Source organism: Ixodes scapularis, unplaced genomic scaffold, assembly GCF_016920785.2.
Source record: "Ixodes scapularis isolate PalLabHiFi unplaced genomic scaffold, ASM1692078v2 PGA_scaffold1__304_contigs__length_218370807, whole genome shotgun sequence".
NCBI lineage: Eukaryota > Metazoa > Arthropoda > Arachnida > Ixodida > Ixodidae > Ixodes > Ixodes scapularis.
In genome coordinates this window covers 32,387,655-32,406,980 of record NW_024609846.1, presented here as the reverse complement: position 1 = coordinate 32,406,980, position 19,326 = coordinate 32,387,655, and positions in this window count along the sequence as shown.

Here is a 19,326-nt window from a genome sequence, read left to right as displayed (position 1 = left end):
TTTGGTACCTTTCGTGTCGTCGACGTGCTTTCGCTCAAGAACAATGAAGGTAGTCTGAACGATGAGACATTTAAGGCGTATATCACTGTTGCACGTAGCAACCCTTGATTTTCAAGGGTATAAAAAGGGTGTGCGAAACGGAAAAAGGAGGGAGCCACCTTACGGCCGCTTCACACAGCTGTTGTTTTGACGAATTTTGAGATATTACGCCGTAGCTGAAATATTGACGAGAACCAAGCAACATACTTGCAGCCTTCGTAATCATTACCTTTTAATTGTCCAGTATAAGACGTGTGTTCTTTTCTGTTCACCCCCCCCCCCCCCCCCCCCCCAAAAAAAAAAAAAAAACAGCGCATTTAGAGAAAAAAAAAACTTGCGTAAACTTCTTTTTTTTTTTAGCCCTGCGGTGAAGTCGGGCTTAGCTGAACTTGTTGGAGGTTCCATACAGAAGGACTGTAAACCTCAGAAGTAGAGAAACCGCTAAAGCAAATGGCCGCACTTCGGGTCCCAGCGAAGTCGCACTGAGAAATCGTCCTGGCGAGATTATCGCGCGCAGGAGAGAAGGCTAATCCGCAAGAGGCATACATGCTCCGTTTAGACGTGTATCTGTGACGATTAAAAGACAAAGCTTCCATCCTTATTTGCACGAAAAAAAAAAGCGAATAAGGAGGCATGCGCGGCTGGCAGAAAGGTCACAAAATCCGTACGCTGGAGCACCTGCGAGTCAACCGGGGGTATGCCAGGTCAAGACGTTGCTCTTTATAACGTTTCAATGTCCATTCAGGCCGCTCCATCTCACCCTGCTTCGATGAATAAACATTCCTAAAACAAATCTGGGTTTTCGTCTTTTCTTTCCCATGGGCTGGACAAACGGCAAGAAATAGCAATGTTTGGCCCACTGACTATACTGATGCGACCAGATTGGCCTTTTTTAACTGTTTCTCAGGGTCAGCGCGCATAATTTCTAAAAGTAGAAATTGGAGAGAATTGGCTCATCATGTTTGAATGAAAAGTAATGCAGCCTCCGAAAATGCTGTCGACCCTCTAAAATCAGTCGATAAAACGCGTACCGACTATGAATTGTACATTGTTTGAAAATACGGTACCGAACAAAAGCGGTAAGGAATGCCCCGCCCCGTCTCCAAAAAGTTGATACCTTCGGCGTTTATTTATTTTGCATAAACCCCTATGTTTTTTGTTTGTTCGTTATTTAGGAAAAGCTTTTTTGTTGATAGTCAAAACTCTTTTTCCCCACCTCTCTCAGTTCGTCTTTGCCTTTTGGTGCGATGTTAGTTTTAATTCAAAGCCCCGTTTCCAGGAAGCCCCGGTACCGGCAGCTGGCCCCTCAGACGACCGGCGTTGAGCGAGCAACCACGCTTCCCGAAGAAGCCCACGGACGGAGAGGGGTCGTTGTCTGGAGCAGCGGCCTTGTCAGATCAACCCGCGCACGGTAACCCCGACCAGAGAGTTCAGTCAGAGGAGCGCTCAGGAGACGGTCCCTGCAGGCTGCCAGGAGGGCAGGCAGGTAGGTGCAGCGGGCACCGTCACGTGAACCCCCCGGGGGTGTTCCCCCACCCGTCCGACTACAGCCCACCTAAAAGACAAGGCCCCTTCGAAACGTCATCAGTAGTAGATCTACGCATCGCCACCTAGTTTACGCCAGCACCCAGCGTGTCATGCAGTGCCTCACTGCGAGCGCGACGCCAGCACGCGGCGCACCAAGATGGACGGGCTTGCCGCGGCGTTTCTTCGGCGTGTTTGCCGCTTCAGGCAGGTCGGGGATATACTAAGAGTGACGTCATGCGCAAGCCTTGTCTTCGACGTCGTTGCTAGAGCGCGGGAGCAGCAGCGCCATCGAGGAGCGAGAGAGGTTGGCCTGCTCGAGCAGGAAGAGCCGTCGCAGCACAAAGCGTATTATTAGAGCTCGAGCGGGCCCGCCCAGAAAACCGCCCCGGGAGAGTCGCCCCGCTCAGCAGGGCGTGCGGCCGTGCGACGAGCAGACGGCCGGATGGGGCTGGAAAACAGGATTTCAGTCCGGCAACAGACGGGCAGCGTGAGGCCGCGTCTTGGCCACACGTCTTTAACTCCGGTTTCCGGCTCGCTCCTTCTGGTCGGTACCTGAGCCGGTTGCCCTCCTGGTCCGTCCGAATACCCGGGGTCCCTACCTGTCCGTGAACAGCGCGCAGTGGGGTGTCTACGAGCGTGCCGGCCAAGAGGCGCAGGTCCGTCTCACCGGCTATCTGAACCATCTTCTAGCGTGTGATTGTGGGAAGTTCGGTGTTCCGGTCCGGTCTCTTGCCGCTTGTAACCACAGTGAGAAGGATCATCGACGTGGGCTCGAGTCCAGTGTGATGTGGAGTGTGGCCTGGCACTGCGGAGTTTTAGAATGTCGTGGGAAATGCGTGCGTTGGCGGAAATGTGTCGTTTCTTGGAGTGACACTCGAAGGATTATCAGAAGCTGGATGAAGTGCGTCTATGGTCTCGACAACTACTGCAACAGTGATTTCCGTCATTGATGCGTCTGAGACGGTGAACAACATGCGCTAAACTTAACTGAGCTTCGCATATACTTTTTCTTTTCTTTTTTTATTCCGGATGTTGCCGCTGGTGAAAGTTCTTCGTGCCTGAAGGAATACCTTCCCCGAAGAAAACTGGCCTAACTTAAACTCGTGTCAAGACCAGTTAAACAGTGAAGAGACAAGGAATGCCATAATACAGACTTGCACTAAATATTTCCGCTCCATAGTTTGTGAAGTTATTCCCGAACGACGGCACTAACGGCAGCCTGACCCACTTTTCTCAACGAAAACATTACTAGCGGACCTGTTTATGCACATCCTTTCTGGGACATTCGCTCTCTAGTCGTCTCTTCGCGTAACTAAAGTAAACTCGTTGGCATCGATTGTTCTCGGCCTCGTCTTCCAAAAACCGAAAGAAACCACAACACAACAGTCTACGGTCGCGCAACCCGGCCAGCGGGATCATCGTCAATGACCTCACAATCGGTCTCGTAGTGGGAGACGCCGCTGACCTTGTGCACCGCTGACCCAGACGGTATTCAGGGTCCGACCAGCTGCCTCGCGCGACTCAAGCGGGCTCGGCGTATTCTTTCGAGAACAATGTGTTCTTCGCTTCCGAATCTGACATCTGGGTCGTGGGAGCTTGGGAGACCGCCGATCAGAGTGGGAGACCGTCTTCCATTGTTGTCGGCGTGCGAATGAAGGCACGCCTCCGTCGCCTGCTAGAGAACGCTTGACTGCAGAGGCATCAAGCCCTACCGACTGAACACGGAACTCGACGACCTGCAAGTCGATTGCAGATAGTTTACATGAGAAATAACTAACTGCGTTCTCAAAACGAGCGGTGTCCGCGAACGTGTGAAACGCGCCCCTCAGTGAGTGAGTGCGCGAGTTGCGGAGGCTGGGCAGCTGTGCCATAGCCGCCTCGTCAGTGTCTTCACTCGGATAGAAGCGAGATGGATGACCAAGTCATGAACGAGAAGAACCGGGCCTTCGCTTTCCTCCAGCACAGGCCGCTGAATGGATTCAGCCGTGCGTTCGAGAAGCAGAACATCTACTTCGAAACAGGTGAGGCAGCAACAAATTTTGTTTTTTCTTTAATCGATATTTTTTTTTTTTTGCATTCTGTAATTTTACGATTGCAGAGCAGTGTTGGCGGTAACGTGTTCCTTTTCTTGCGAACGTAGTAAAGTACTCGTTACTTTTTCAGAACAGTAACGGGTAACATACTTACGTAACGTTACTTATTTCATGTAACGGGTAACGTACTTACGTTACTTATTTCATGTAACGAGTAGCGTAGTTACGTTACTCGTTACTTCTTCCCAAGACTTAAAAAATTACACTTCAAATTTTTTCGTGTTTTTGGCGCAAAGCCATGCGAATTTTGGAGTATTTTAGCGTTTTTCTATGAATTTTTTCTCGTGAGTATTTAAGTGAAACCGTAAAAAACGATAAAATAATTATGTTCAGTTTCTGCATGAACACAATGTTTCTTGAAATATGGCGCTTATGCATACCTGTACCGACAAGACAGTAAAGCGTGTTAATTCACAATTAAAAACGTAACGCAAAACTAACGTGCGTTACTTTTGATTGGTAACAGTAACGCGTTCCTTGTATATTGAAGTGACGTAGGTCGTAAAAGCGTTCATTTTATTTGCAAGTAACGAGAAACGTATTTCATTCCTTTTTTTCGGTATCGCCTACAACACTGCTGCAGAGGCTGAAGCACGAAAGCTCGAGACAAACGCGGAAGTGAGCGCCTGTTTTCCGTTTTCCCCTTAGTTTGTGATTTCTTCGTTGATGTGATCAGTCGAGGAAAACGGAAGGTCACCCATGGTTGTACGTTAACTGTCGAGTTCGTAACCGCATGCGGTAGCGGCAGCGAAAGAGACGATCGCGCGTACGAAATCGAAACAAAGCGCACCTGTTTCCTTAGGCCTCAGAGGCTCCGAGTCGGACCGTTACGCGGAGAGCAAGTTGTCTGCTTCTCGCGCAGGCGTTGGCAGGAGTTGTGGTGACGTCACAACGACGCCGAGCTCTGATTGGCTCTGATTGAAGGATAGTGGCTAGACCTGAAAGCAAGCTGTCTCGAGGTCTACCCACTATGCTTCATTCAGAACCAATCAGAGCTCGGCGTCGTTCTGACGTCACCACAACCCCTGCAAAAGAAGCAGACGAACTTGCGCTCCGCATTGAAAAGTGGCGCCATCTGGAGGCGAGTTTACGAAACGCGTGAAGAGCAAAGCAAAAGAACGGCTTCTCGTGTGGTCGTGGGATCGTGCGCGGTGCTTCCCGCCGGCTATCCGTGCCGGCTTTTGTTCGCCGGCCTGAAAAGTTTTCCCCCGTTTACTCGGAGCCTTCGTTCATGTGCTGCCGTGTTTGTGGAAGCCGGCGAAAGATTCAAGTGGCAAACGGAACTCGCGTTCACTTTGCGCCGAGGAGGTGCCGGCTTCTCGGTGTGAGCACGAAATGACCATCTAGCGTCCTTGGGCAGTGCATCGACACGGCGTCGACTACGTCCCTTGTACCTTCGCCGTGTCCGCGAATGACGTAAACGTCCGGCCGAGAGAAGCAGGGATGCATCTCGAAGCTCGGGAGCTTGGACAGGGTACGTGGATGCCACGATCTTGAACGGCTTTGAAGTTTGCGTTGAAAGATCGTAACTCTTCGCGCAATTGTGCATCCTGTATTTTTTTTTTTTTTTCTTTGTTTTTTCCGTCGGCTTTTTTTTTTTACGTTTAGACATAGAATTTTGATTTGCTAACTTGTTGCAATGACTAGCGTCAGAGCACGTCTCAATCTGAAGTGCCCTGCCAAGTGGTGATGCCAAGAAGAAAAAAACATATATACCAGCTTTTAAATTTAGGTAGAGTCAGACCATAAACTGTTCTTGAGGCAGACGCTTCATTGTGATAGAAAGATGGTATATTTCTCTCGTATGTTAGTTAATATATGGTCCGCTCGGTTCTCGTTAACCAATGTTTTTGGTTTTACCGGGTTGCTCACAAAAATACCGCGCCTTTTTTTTTTTCTCGAATTTCGAGTTTGATTGGTCGGTTGGCGTGACGCGTGCCAAAGCAAGTTGAGGTCTAAAGCGTCTAAAGTCTGTTTATACTGTCATCCTAACGTCCTCCGTAAAGTTGCTTGGGTCGTGAAAAGGAAATGCTCCCAGTCAAAAGGCTATTCTCGGCGCTGTCACAAGGATGAAAAAAAAAAAAAAAAAAAAAAAGCGCTACCGTGTATACTTTGTTCTTGCATTTGCGGTTGCTGTCTCCTCTTTTTCGCGCCTAAATTCGAGATGTCGTCGTCTAGTCCCGTCTGCCAGGTGCGGGGGTCGCTGACCCCAGGAAGGGTGCTATATTTACGCCGTCGAATGGGTGTCATACGTTAAAAAGGAGGGTCCTTGAACGAATAGTGTATATTACCCTTTTCCTGAAAGAAACGAAAAAAAAAAACTATAGCGTCTGTATAGAAAGCATGTTCGTTCAATTTTGGGCGGAATGCCGAAGGAGATATCGCGGCCATATATATCTCGCAGAGGCCCGCGCTTTAGGGCGACGTTCAAGCGGAAAAGGTGGCGCTGTCTGTCGCTGCTGCCGCCGCCAGCCTGCCACCGGCTGAAATATGCAGACACGATTTTACACTTCTGGAGCGTCGTTCCAAGTTCGATAACGTTCTGTCACTTGTTCGATGTGTCCCAACGTTTCAGAGTATAAACCATGTCGTTTCCCAACTTTTCTCGCCTCCTCGTTTTGCAGTTCTTAACTGACAAGCATCGCTCTGATAGCACACATTCTTGGAAGACGCTATATCCGTACTTTAACCCGCACTCTTTATCTTTGGGGTTCTCGACAGACAGTGTAAATGCACTGCCAGCTGTGTATCCTTCCAAGCTCTTAATCATGCAGCGGGTGATCAGGACGGCTGATTATAGGCGGACTGTGATAGAAAGAACAATGTGGCACTGAGCACTCCCATCACTTTTCTCCAGAAGACAGCACAACTCCCGTTTGAGTGAGTCTATAAGACTTCATTTCCAAACACTTTCTCTGAGGAACCTCGTTCCGTTTTCAACTCGAGTGACTGCCTTTTGTGTTAGATTAGAATTGAACCCGGCCTGATGGGATCGCGCATACCTTGTTCATATATAGAGTCATAGTCATATAGTCATATGAAGAAAATAAGCATTGGTGACGGCTCTTGGGAACCCTGTAGTGTGTACTGGATGTGTGGGCGATGACATCGCTTTCCCGACGTATCTGACTCACACGCTGGTTGTTCGAACGCGTCTTCGAGTCTCCAAGTTCGTATGTTTTGCTTGGTGCTACGCGCCGACTCGGCGACTTCGAGAAAACCGTCTCAGCCCCGGAAACACGGCAATGTGAGAGTTGTAAAACGTAATTTCCAACATCTCACACTTGGAAACGGCTTTTCGTGTTCGGAGACTCCCGTGGACACTTGGTGACATTTGCTCGTCAACATTGTGCTGGAAGTTTGGACCGGTTCCCGCGGCAAAGCGGCGCCCATGTTGACGCTGAGCGTGGTGGAGTTCAATGTGATTGCCGGCACTGAGATCGTGGCCCAGCAGCAGCTACCGAGAGGCGTCAGGGTCCGGTCGCCGCTCTCTACGGCCAGCTCGACGTGCTCGACGGCGCGCCAACGCCGGCTTCGCCGGGCGGCGGGCCATTGCCGACGAAAGGTGCTCCTGCAGCTGCCTGCAGCCGGGTAAGCAGGGATCGGCAAAATACATGTAAATATGTATCGAAATACAAATACAAAATACTTCGTCAAAAATGTATTTAATTACAAATCTAATTACATTTCCAAAAAAACATTTAAGTACAAGACACAAATACAACCAAATGTCTTTGGTCTCCTCCAAATACTTTTCCAAATACATTCCTCAAAATTTGCGTCAGCGACTTCAGGGCACCTGAAACGGGTTTCTGGGTATCTCATTTTAATTTTGCGTCGCACACTCGGGAGTTAGTGTGCGAGGCTCTAGTAACGTAATAAAAATATAATCACAAAAAAATGTAATCAGCTTGGACGTAATAGGTGAAAAAAGTACAGAGCTTGAAGCAGCTTTTTTTGTCGATTACATTTGGGTATAGGCCAACAAAGAACCGAGACGACCAAGACGCGCAGCACTAGCTAGAGAATTTTTTATTGTTGCAACTCGCACCAGTTACGAAAATCTGGACGACCCGCGCGTTTAGAATGTTCCAGGCAAAAATATGGATGGAAATCAGGCTGGAAAGCATCACAAGTTGTCACAGGCGCTTATTTAGCTAGTCTGCCTGTGAACATCGATTTCGTCACTATTCTTGCCCTGGACTAGCACCGTAATCACAAAGTCACTTAACGCCTGTGCTTGATTGAGAGGCACTGCATTCGGTGCAGAACGTAGTTTTCTTGCTGCTCTGGACACGTCTAATACCCGCGCCACACGGGCAACTCGAATGCCATTTACGTCAAATGACATTCGTGTCATCGACGAATCGGCTCGCAATCTGTCGCGCGTTTAACGCCCCACGCTCGGATTGTCGCGCGCTGATTGGTCGATCGTTCAAATGTCATTCGTTGTAAAGGGCATTCGATTCGCCCGTGTGGCACGGGTATTAGGATGAGCAAATTGAGTCCTGACAATAAATTTGAGGGATGTATTTTCGCCCACAAAATTGTATTTAATTACAATTGTATTTGAAATACCCACGTTTAAGTATTTAAATACACACGTCAAACACATTACCCAATTTGTAATTAAATACAAATGCAAAATACACAAAGTATTTGAAATACGTATTTCAAATACTTGTGTTTGAAATACTGCCCGTCCCTGCGGGTAAGCAACCAACGGTCTTCGCTTGGATCGGTTTTGGATCGCTGCACGGTTGGATTTCGTTTCTCGTTTGTCGCTCTTTCCATGCCTTCGTCCATCGAGACGTATTTTTTCGGTTTTCGTTCCCTTTGGTTGCAGTCATCAGCATTTAGTTCACGAGATGTTGCGACCTGCTGCTCCGCCATGGCTTGCCCCTCCACCATCTTTGTCTCCGTCGGATCCTTTCTCGGTGTTTGACTCGTTGAGTACACCTTTTGCAATACACCCAAACACCAGAGCATGCTGTGAGTGTAGTTGCATGCGCTGCGCGTGCAATAACCGTTCCAATAAAAAGACTAAAACAAATGGTGCGTTCATCGAGCCCCTATCTTGTTATTCGAATCCCTTAGACGGGTATGACGACCGTGTGCAGCGCGATTGCCCAAGTTCCTTGCATTCCTGTTGTTTTGTAAAATTGTTGCGTTCTAAATTATTTTTAACGTATTTTTGTTTCTTTTAGGATTAGAGCTATCTGCATATTTCCCATTTACCTTGGCGATGAGTAATTGTACTAAAAGTTTATTTTTTCAATCCACTCTACTGGGACTAGAGATTGTTTTTTGTCGTTATGATCCTTATGAACTTTTCCACTGAGAAAGCAATGGACGTAGACAGAGAGAAAGAGATCACTCGTTTTATTAAAACAATCGGAGATCCGGCTGGAGTTAGTCTTCCCCCTAGGCCGACATTGTCCCACGCGCGAAAGGCAAAATATAAAATTAAATTAATGACAAGGTAAAAAGAAAGTGGATAGATATGAACAGATTAGAGGAGGTATTAAAGTTAGTGGTCAGAAATTTCCACTGTTGTCTTTGTCACGTCTGTAGTATATGAGCCCTTTACAGTTGAATGTGTAGGCCAGTGGCTCGCGGGAAATTCAAAAATAATCTCTGAAGTAATTTCCTAGTGGCACGAGTACCAGGAGGAAATATAAGTTGTGCTGTGTCCTGTATCACAAATTTGTGCTTTCCCAACTCTGCCGAGAATGTTTTCCTTTCCTCTTCAAACTTTTGACAATCGTCAAGCATGTGATTGAGGTCTTCGGTTACTCCACATTTGCTGCAGGTATCGGTATCTCGCTATTCCCAGCGTTGCATCAGTTGGCCTGTACGTGCACTCCCTGTACGTAAACGGAAAAGCAGAGTGGCATCTGCGCAGCGGAGATTTCGGGTTAAGCACGGCTGAACCGGAGAGGAGTGGTCTATGGATAACGAGCATATATGGTCGTATATAGTTTTGTAGAAATTCCTAGTATCTTCTGGGGTCTTAAAGGGGCACTGACACATCAAAATCATTTTTTTTTATTATCCGAAACGATTGAAAACGATGCCGGGACATTACCCTCAAAATTTGAGATTTGGGAATTCAGTATTCGTGAAGTAAAAAAACAGTTTCCAAATGCCGAATTCGAAGTTCCCGCGCGATCGGCGCCGGTGCCTTGACGTCAAAAATCGCGGAGACCTGAGAGTCGACTTCCTTTCACCACTCCCTGCTGTTGCCATGGCGACCCAAAGCGAGGAGGAAAGGAGCGAGCGCCCGGCGTTGCGGCGGACCGGTTTTGAGCGGTGTCGCCTGTTTTCCGTTGGAGGATACAAATCCAGGAGACGGCACCACAACGAACTCCCGATTTTTGGTATTTCAAAAAGAAGGGCCGTAGTGCGTTCGCAATTGCATTAAAAAACACGTTTTAGGATTGCCGTAATTAAATGTTATAGAGATGTCGCCTACAAAGCTTCTAAATTTCCTGATTTTTGACGTCACCGATCAAAAGAAGCGAGGAGGCGAGACGCGGGAAAATCAAACGCCAAAAATAAAAAGGCGCGCGCGCGCGCGGGAAAATTTTTTTTCGCGATGCGGTTTTTTTTGCGTGTCTATGACTTCAACTTGCATCGTTTTAGACAATAAAAATAAATACGACCTTTGGGGTGTCAGTGCCCCTTTAATGCTAGCGGGTAAATTGTGAGCGGCGAAAGCACGTTGATCCGCTTTTTCGTTGCCTCGTAGCCCGATGTGTGCCGGTACCGCACTGATAGCAAAATTTGAACCGTTCGCTTCCAGTGTTTTTGTAGCTAATTTAGCTGCCGTTGCTGCTTTCGACGCTTCTTGGGGTCTTTGTAGCTGTTGGAGAGCAGCACGAGAGTCTGTTAGTAAAACCAGATTTTGTGGTGTGAGCTTACTTATCATACTGAGAGCTTCTACAATCGCATACATTTCAGCTATTGTTGACGATACCATCTTATCGAGTCGTCCACTCCATTCAAGTTGTAAACTAGGCATATAGAAAGCGGAAGTGCCGCTTCTTCTGGTGCTATTTACTGACCCGTCTGTGTATACTTGTAGACAGTCAGCGTATGTTATCGAGATATATTCAATTATGTTTTGCTTGATTACTGTTACATTTTCGCTCAAATGCTAAAATCCCTTTCAGGGATTGCAGTATCAATAAATAAATCTTATCGCGTATACCCCGAATCTGGCAGGTGCACTTGGGGCAGTAGTTGTTCGAGGGCTGCGATGGTTTAACACCATCTCGATCATGATAAACGCCAAGTGTCCATCCAAGGTGTTGAAGAGTTTGTCCAGAAATTTGAAAACGTGATTGTTGCTAGGTTTTAAGTCGTCGCAACAGGTCTCTCCCTGCAGGCGTGCAATGGACGTAGCACATTTTCTTCTGGCGGTGAAACCCAAAAGCGCAAAGAAAAAAGAAAATCGAAGCGCCGTTCGCGTCACCCGCTGTCGTCAGCCTCTTCAGTCCCATTGGATGATGCATTCCCTTCGCCCCCGTGAAGATTCCCGCCTCACTTCGTTCGAGGTTGCTTTCATTATTTCCGCCTTTGTTCCGCCGCCGCCTTGGTTTATTAGTTGCTTGCCAGCCTCGTTCTTTTCCATGCTTTTATTCGCACTTCTTAGCGACTGTAGGAGGCGCTTCCGGCACATGGATCGTAATTTTAGGGGTAGTACTATTGAACGGCTTAACCTTAATGCTTTTTTTTTTTCTGAAATTTTGACTAATCATTAAAAAAAAGTGAAAGCCATTTACAACTCCCCGTAACGCAGAATTAGAGCGCAGCTCTTGAGGAGGAGGAGGGAAAGGTGCTGAGGGGGGGAGGGGGTGACGTGAACTCAGGGAGGGGAGGGGTCACGTGACCCCTCCCCTCCCGGAGGTCACTGAAGGTACCCGGGGTCCTCCCGAGGTTCTCAGGGAGGGGGGGGGGGGGGGGAAGGAGGGGGCAGGAGGAGTGGGCTCGCGGTTACGCCGACGTGGACGGCGACGCCGCTCAAGCCGGAAACGGACACCTTTACCCCGTTAAAGGTGTGAAAAGAGTGTTCCGGGGAGTTACACCCATGACACACTTTCCGATCGCCCTTATTTCTAAGAATACTACCTTTTTATTGTAAAATAGGGCGCTGTTACGGTGGAACGCCCTTCATTCTTGAAGAGTGTTGAAAAGCTGGATACGGTAAGTTGAGGCAAACACCCTTTTTGAAGAGTGTTTGCCGCGCTGACACCCGCTTCGAACAGCTTTAGCGAAGGTTGTTTTAGCGCAAGGCTGCCAGCACGAAAAGTCAAAATGTCCCTAGCGGACGCCTGAAATCTCTCTATTTCTTCCGAAATTTCCCTCACTTGCCCAAATGATTACGTAATACTAAATGTCCGTTGTTTTCTACATCACTTCCATTTTTACGATGAGTTATATACTATATGACCTTTACGCTTCGCGTACGTTTCGTAAAAACGAGTTTATCAGGCTAAAAACTGAAGATTGCCCATGGGAAAAAGTTCAGCAAGCTGGACTGCAGACAAGACTGCTTCCAGATTCTCTTAGCGCAGGGGTCCCCAAACTTTTTGGCTAAAGGGCCGGGTCGATGCTGTCTCTGTCTCGAGGGCCGGAAATATAAATGGGCAGATGTAAATGAGGAAAATCTAAATAAATAATCCTAGATATCTAAGCATTTAAATATACAATATTTAAAGTTAAAGTAAACATGAAAAAAAAAATTCTAAGATGGATGAATGCATTCGCTTTGTTATAAAATTTAATCATTTAGCTCCTTATGACATCACACAATAACTGGAGCCCAGAAAACGTACCAGCATAAACCAGAGCGCATAGGAACTTTGGCACGTTCACACAGGGCAGAAGACTAGTGAGAACGATAGAAGTTATGCTGAAAATATTTAATAGCTACGACGCAGTACACCAAACACAATATATATAGGGGCGTAAATTAATTTTAACGTACTTAGTTACCCAGATATGGAATAGGGGACCAGGAGCGTGGATTTTGCTAATGACAATGTCCAATTACTAATATGACCAGAGGACACGCCTTACGGTAGGCAGTTTTCTCTCATTTTTCTTTTTTTCTTTTTCTGGTAACTTTGTTTACGCGGTTGGTGCGCGCCGCGGCGCCGTTTTACACGCGCTTATTTTCTCGCCAGTAGCAGCGGGGGTGCAGGAAGCGGGCCGTGGGCCGGGCTCCATTGGGAGGACTGCAGCCAGCCACGGGCGGGTCGGAAGACCTGCGCGGGCCGGATTTGGCCCGCGGGCCGGGGTTTGGAGACCCCTGTCTTAGCGGATGAATCAAAAAATCTCTCTGTGATCAACAGATACAAAGGGCTCTCACAGGTGAACGTAGTGCCATTTGGAATAACACCAGCATCAGTTATCTTTCAACGTATCATCGAAGAGCTCGTTGGGAACTTGCCGTACACAGGTTCATTTCAGGATGATATCGTGGTAACTGGCATGAACGATCAACATCGCCTACGGAACCTGGACATCGTACTGCAAAAACTCAAGGAAAGGGGCCTTCGCTTGAGAAAGGAAAAATTCTGCTTCATGCAGTACTTCATCGAGTACCTAGGACATGTCGTAGACAAACAAGAGATCAACCCAAATCCCAAGAAGATGGATGCGATCCTAGAAGCGAAGACACCCGAAGACCAAAAAGAACTCGGAAAATTTCTGGGACTGCTGAACTATTACGAAAAGTTCATCAACAACACAGCCCACATCCTGCATCCGCTACATGAACTGCTGCGGAAAGATAAAAGATGGGAATGGTCGAGATCATGCCACAGAGTCTTCAACGAAGCGAAGAAGCAACTCACCAAGAGTCTGCTAGTGCACTATGACCCTGCATTTCCCGTGGGACTGTACTGTGACGCATCGAGCCATTGCATTGGTGCAGTGCTTCAACACGTACAACCCAACAAGCGACGGAGACCTATCGCCTTCATGTCAAGAACGTTCTCCAAAGGTGAGCGAAACTACTCTCAGATCGACAAAGAAGCGCTGAGCATAGTTGAAGGCATAAAGAAATTGCACCAGGATTTGTTTGGACGCCACTTCACGCTGTGGGCGGTTCGCAAACCTCTGGTTTGAATTTTCGATCCCACTAAGGGAATCCCAGGCACGGTTGCTGCAAGAATGCAACGATGGGCAATCATCTTGTCAGGGTGTGACTTGGACATAAAGTATGTGTCGACCGATATGAACGTAGTCGCAGACTTGCTGTCAAGACTCCCAATCACTGACAAAGGCGCTAAAGAATTAGAAACTACAAGAATGGGCGAAATCAAATGTTTCCACCTAGAAAAGTTCAAGCACTACCACTGACACATAAGCAGATCAGCAGAGATACACGAAAGGACACCGTGTTGTCTAAAGTTTTAAGGCTCAGCATGGAAGGATGGCCGGAAGTAGTAAATTCCGATGACTTCAAGCCTCACACCCGTCGCAGAACGGGACGAACCGTGGAGCTCGACTGCTTAATGTTGGAAACACGCGTCATCTAATGTTAGTACTGTTAGGAAAAATTCAGACTTTTTTGAGGAACGCTGTTCGTATATGGTGAAATAGTCAGGTTTGTGTTTGATCTAAACCGAGCCTGCGTTTAGCAGCTTTTACTAACGAACCATTTTGACAGAAAGTAGATAGTTTCTCGTGTTTCTCGGACGGAGCAGTCATGCTCCGAGCTTCTTGGATGGTCTCGATGAAAACGCGAAAGCCAGGCACGTCGCCCTTTTGAATTCAATGACGTTCGCTCCCCGCAACGTTGAGGCACCTCGCTCGACGTCGCTCCCCGCGGCGTCGAGCGATGCACCGGGGCAAGGTGACGCAACACGATTCAAGCGATTCAGCCATACCCGTCCATTTATCCTGAACGCTGCAGGGGGTTGGTGGCCGAGTGGGAGCAAGAAGAAGACGCCGTTTCGAACGCTGGTGCTTTCATGTTCTCCGTCCAAAAAATCGACAATCGGCCTCAGGCCGAGGAGACCCTTCTACCTCTTGTGCTTATACTGGTTACGAAAATCACAAGATGTACTCGGAGAACACTGCAGCGGCACCCGTGGCCCCAAGAAATGTTCCTATTTCGGCAACCGGCCAAGATGAGTATATACGATTATACTTCCTCCTTTTCCACTTGGAGCCATGTCCGTAAACTATGTCTTCCTCCACGCTGACCTCACGGGTCGGCCCTACCGTGTAGTTGACTTTCGCCATGGACTCAGAGGACTTGTCGGTCTGAACGAAGTGATGTCTCGGACAGTTTCAAATGAGTCATGTGTGGATAGCGACACTGGCTAGTCCAGACGCCACAAAAAAGTGGAAAACTGCGAAAGAACTCAGCGTGAAAGAAAAAAAAAATGTTTAATCATCGACCCGAACATAAAGGATGTGAAGCTCAAGCTACTCTGGCTGCCGTCATACTTAGAAGATAAAAAGGTCGTCGAAGCCTTAGCCCCGTTTGGCACGGTTCGAAGCATGGCGCGAGAAACGTGGCGCGTGCCAGGAATGGAGAACATGGAGACGCTGAATAGAAAGGTTTGTCTATCTCTGCACGACACCGTGACGTCGGAAGACATCCCTCACCTACTGAAGGTGCACAAAGTACAATCCCTTCTGATGATGTCAGGACGACCACCCTTGTGTCTACGATGCAAGAAGGTCGGTCATATTCGACGACAGTGCCTTACGCCGAAATGCGCACGTTGTAATAGATTTAGCCATGAAAGTGACGAGTGCCTCTCAAGTTATGCAACCGTACTACGAGGATCTGGCAACGACCCTGGTACCAACCCGGAACTTTTGATGGACTTCTCTGAGGTCGTGGATGCTAGCGGAGGTGTTCTCTCCACTCAAGCGCAGCCCACAGAGACACTGGCTCAGAGTTCAGGCGAGAGCAAAACGCAAGTTGAAAAGAAAGTTTCGGAGATACACTGAAACACAACATCGACTGAAGCCAAGGACATCTTGTCAACACCGGAAACGGAGGTACCGAAACAGTCAGCGGTGTCTGCAGACGGACATGCAACGTTTAACAACAAAGGTGACCCGTTTACGATGGACATGAGCCCTAGCACGTGCAAGGACAATAGTAGCACCGACAGGAAAAAAACACCCGCCTGATACCATCGCGAGTAAGCGAAAAACCTCCCTTGCACACTAGATTACACATGAACAAACCCCACCCTCCCCCCTCCCCTTGCCCTTCCTCCTCCCTCTCCTCTTTCCCATCCTTATCCCTCTCCTCCTCTTCCATTACCTTTAACTGATAGCTTTCGTATATTGTTACCCTAAATGTAAGAGGATTTACGTCCCGAAAGAAGCAATATCATTTGAAACGTCTACTTGAAGACAGGAAGGTAGACTTTTAGCCGTACAGGAAACGAAACTCTCAACGGTAGAACAGGTAGAACAGGCCATACGACATTTCCTGCATGACTACGAGGTATTCGTGAGCCATGCTGTAGGTCTCTTTGCTGGATGCTTATTGTTTATTAGAAAGTATTTTCATTTGTCTGATTTCGCTGTCACGACACACCTTTGCGGGCGCTTCATTATGTGCGACTTCCGGGTCTCCGACATAATGTGGAGAGTGATATGCGTTTATGGCCGAATGAGGCGAATGCCCAAGAACTTTTTTTTAATCACCTGCGACCTTATTTACTTTGTGATATAATGGAAGTTCCGCTTGGAGGCTTTAACTGCGTTTGCGGCGGAGCAAACAGAGCACCATATAAATTTCGAATTGACAAAAGTGAACAACTGCTACAGGACATGGTGGACGAATCTAATATTTTCTTACGTTGCATCATTGCAGCTAAAGAAAAAACACTTACCATATACCCATTTTCAAAACACACCATACGCAAGACTTGGTAGAATTTACTGCTCAGTAGAACTTATTGACAATTTAAACAGTTTTTTTCGCAGACCATTGCATGGTATCAGTAACAATTGGAAGGAAACGAAGAAAAAAAGAATATAAACTGGAAAGTGTGGAAACTTAATAATCAACTGTTAAAATATGAAAACTTTGTTGCTGCTGCGACTGGTCTTCTAGAGCAAATAGGGAAAACAATTGATCATACATCTATTAACTAGGAGCTTTTTAAACAAGAATTCAAGCAGATAGCAATTGAGAGAACTAGTGTTACAAAATTCCAGAAGTCTGAGACCGAGAGGTCGTTGATAAGTAATTTCCGTGCGTTGGTTCAACTTGAATGTCAAAACTCCGGACAGGGTTTGGAAGATATCCGCATAAAAGCTGAACTCGATAAATTTTACAAAGAGCGTTATCAAGGCACTGTTATACGTTCTCGTGCTGTAAAATATTTCTTGGGAGAACAGCCAACAAAAAAGGTGATGGAGGAGGAGAAAGGAAATGCGATGACTAAAGAAAATAAAATAAGACAAAACATGATTATTAGAGATAGCGAAGCTATATAGCCGAAGTTTTTCTGAACATTACAAAAAGATATTCGGCTCAAAGATGGGTTCCACAAATGAAGAACATCTAAAGGTACTTATAACATTGCTTCCCCAGTTAGATAAAAAGCACACAAAAGATTTGGAAGAACCGACCAGTTTAGCTGAGGTTGAAAACGCTGTGGATGCCCTTCCAACAAACAAAACCCCAGGACCGGATGGTATTAATGCAGAATTTTATAAACTTCGCAAAAACACTATGTCCCATTTTGCAGGAGATTTTTTTCAAGAGACGTACAAAAACAAAAGTCTTCCGCTCTTTTTTCTGCTTACATACACTTCTTATTCCAAAGACATGACAAAAACAAACTTTCACAAGTGACTGGCTATCGATTAATCACATTATGCAACGTGGACTATAAAATATTTTCAAAACTTTTGACAAATGGATTGCAGCGCGTCTTTTGCGATTTAGTAGGGGATCACCAGACGTGTGGGATTCGTGGAAGTTCTATTCAGAAAAAGTATTCATGTTGCGAGAAGCGTATTAGGGTGTGTTCCCAACAGCAGCTCTCAGGTAGCGATGCGGCAAGTTGATCTCGCAAAAGCATTCGACCGTGTTAGTCATAATGTTCTTTTTTTATGATTTTGTCGCACATTGGCGTTGGTGATGTGATACTTCATGGCGTTAAAATGTCGTACACAAACTGTTGTACACGCCTAATCATAAATAAAAAAGTTACAGAAAGCGTCCTGATTTGTCCCTCCGTTCAACTGGGGTGTCCATTATCTCCATTAGTTTTTACTCTATATCTAGAACCCTTGTGCCAAAGCATACTAAGAAATAGACAAATACAAGGCTTCGCTTTGAGCAACACTGAAATTAGGGCGCTAGCATATGCCGACGGTGTCGCATACTTCTGTAACGAAAAGAAAAGCGTGACCAATGCCAATGACCTCAGTCGCAGCTTTTGTGAGGCCACTGGAGCCTCAGTAAACCTAGAAAAGTGTCGATGATCCTGGCATGGAGCCCGGGCGACGACGCCCAGGCAGTACGAAGGCATAGATTGGAGCTGCACTCCTTGCGAGTATAGGAGTGCCATTGAAGTACTACCGAAACCGCACGTCCTATACTGGTCCGGAGTTGCGACGGAATTGAAACGACGAGCCAATAACTGGTCACAAAAAAAGTTGTCAGTGTTTGCACTTTCGACCATCGGTAATCTATTTTTGGCGGCTAAATTAGGGTATGTATTGCAGGTACTGCACTGTACACGGACAAGCATTCAAAAATGGCACAGGGTTTTTGCTGTTTCAGTGTGGAAGTCCACTTGGGAATCCATGCGTCGCGACAATTGGTTTGGTCGTGTATCAGATGGTGGACTCGGCCTTCCCCTTGTATTTATACGTTAGTTGGTTTCACGTTTTCTTTTAATAAGAGACCAGGAGCACCCTTTCTTTCGTGAAGTCATTCGGAATAGACTGGCATGTTCCCTACCTGACTTTATCGTATCCTCCGTGGCAGATCAAATCTGTGTGTTAGTAGAATATCTTAGAGAAGTAGTCGATGCTTTTCAGATTTATCAATAAGGTTTTCAAAATATTATTTAATGTCTGTTTCACGTAAAAAGTTGTCAAGAGATCTTGTAAATATCTTCAATATTTTCAATGCCAATTTACCGCTCAATGTACAGCGACGTTTCCCAACACGATATGCTGCGCTGGGTAAAGATGTCCGTCCCCCCCTGCAGCAAAATCTTTCTTTTTCAGATTGCAATTGTTCAGTGTTACCCACCTAAGTGTGGCTACAAGAGAAAGGAATATTCGTCCCGCGGTCAACATGCAAAGTGTACATTAGGTAAAACGCCTGAAACCATTGAGCATATTTGTATTCACTGTTGGAATGCCATTTTCTTCTGGGATGTTCTGCATCGCATTTAAAAAAAAAAAAAAAAAAGATGTTGATATTACACCCTTTTCAATTCGTTTCCTACTGGTATCATCTAGAGATAACGTCCCGTATGACATTGTATTGTAATGCTCCCAGCATTGTATAGCTTGTCCCGCCTCGACATAAGGAATGAGAATTTGCACCCATAAACTGTACGCCTACTGCTACATTTCATTGAGCTTGTAATCCGCGTCAAAAGAGTGTATGATGTTCAAACAGTAGTTGCTGGCCGGCTACCTCTGTTTAATA